The 1,675-nt window shown below is 38.0% G+C and overlaps 1 non-coding gene across 1 annotated transcript; it reads left to right on the top strand.

Moving 5' to 3' along the window:
• The first annotated feature begins 1,099 nt into the window (after positions 1 to 1,099).
• LOC127491935 (U2 spliceosomal RNA) lies at positions 1,100 to 1,290 on the top strand. The gene has a single exon (XR_007920858.3). It is a non-coding gene; the product is annotated as a U2 spliceosomal RNA (small nuclear RNA).
• Positions 1,291 to 1,675: the final 385 nt, after the last annotated feature.

Genomic DNA, 1,675 nt, shown 5'->3' with positions numbered 1-1,675 from the left:
TCCAGTAATTGGGAAGGCTCATGAAATACCAATGAAGTCCAGTTTTTAAAATAGTTATTGGAAGTTTAAGGTTTGTGAGAAATGGATAAACAAATATAAAATTCTCATTTTGACAGAGTATAAACTCTGCCTTTAAAAATTAGTAATGAAATTTAGAATGCTATAGGGAAATACAGCCAAAATAATAAGTTTCAAGGGCAAACGTTTCAGTGAGATTATTTCCAACGTAGTCAGTCATAGGGATGATTTTCATAGACATTTTGGTACTGAATCAATCTAGAATTGGTTAAAAAAAAATGCAGAGTGCCTTCAACTTAGGGGGATTAGGGACTTGAATGGAGGTGAGATGGTCAGGATTCTCCAGAGAAGCAGAATTAAGAGGAGATTTATTATGGGAATTGGCTCAGTCAATTAAAGGTGATTAGAAGGTCCAGAACCCACTGTCTGCAATTGGAGAACCAGGAAAACTTGTGGCATAATCTATTTTTGGCCCAAAAATCTAAGAACCGGGCAAGTTTATGATACAACTCACAACCTAAGGCCAAAGGCCCAAGAACAGACGAAGCTGCCAATCTAAGTCCCAGAGTCTGAAAACTTAAGAACCAGGAAAGGATGAATGTCCCAGTTCAAGGAGAGAGAGAGAGAGAGAGAAAGGATTTTCCCTTTCTCTACATTTTTGTTCTATTGGTGTCATGAACCAAATAATGCTTTCCAGCTATCTGGGCATTCCTTAGCCCAATCAAATTGACACATATAATAACTATCACCAGGAAGAAAATTCACAAAAACACTTTCTTGAAGCACTGGCATGAGTGGCATCATCAGAATGCAAAGGAGATTCTAGAAGCCATGAACATCTAATTACAAAATTGGAGGCATGAACTGGTGTTGCAAGGCACCATCTCAGAGAGTTCTGTGAAGGACCACATGGTGCAAACTGCTACACCTGCCACTGACAAACTGCAACTCAGGACGGCGCTGGGAAAAGGACTCAGGAAAATGTAGCTCCCAGACAGAGAAGGGCAGAGTGATGGTAGTGATGTGTTGAGATCCAACAATCCTACAGCCAGACACCATCCTTGATACAACAGTGTTTTGTATCGTTTCTCGACCTTTTGGCTAAGATCAAATGCAGTATCTGTTCTTAACAGTTTAATATCTGATACGTCCTCTATCCGAGGACAATATATTAAATGGGTTTTTGGAGCAAGGAGTTGGAACAGGAGCTTGCTCTGTCCACTCCATGCATCGACCCAGTATTGTGGTACCTCCAGGCATGGTGCACCAATAAATAAATAAATAAATAAATAATTTTAAAAAAACAGTGTTTTGTATAATCCTAGCAAGAATTATATGCAGGAGGTAAATTTGTTCCCATTTTACTGGGGTCAGAGAGATGAAGTAACTTATCTAAGAACATGCAAAGAAAAAAGACATAGTCTCACATATGTCTAGCTTTCCATGATAGCATCATCCTCCTATTCCAAGTGAATTATCAAAGGTCGTGCTCCTTCTATATTAAGGACCCTCCAAATGATTGTTAATATAGAAACTAACATTTTCTATTATTGAGAACAAAGTATATGAGAATGATAAATGGGGCTGGGTTGAACAAGTTTTACAAATGAACATTAAAATTTACCAAGTTCTCTTTTTTCATATTTGTATCCACTAT

The sequence above is a fragment of the Oryctolagus cuniculus genome, chromosome 3 (genome assembly GCF_051225735.1).
Source record: "Oryctolagus cuniculus isolate XC-2025 breed Fujian yellow rabbit chromosome 3, ASM5122573v1, whole genome shotgun sequence".
NCBI classification, from domain to species: Eukaryota; Metazoa; Chordata; class Mammalia; order Lagomorpha; family Leporidae; genus Oryctolagus; species Oryctolagus cuniculus.
The sequence above is the reverse complement of the archived record's forward strand: the minus strand, read 5'-3'. Positions and strand labels throughout refer to the sequence as shown.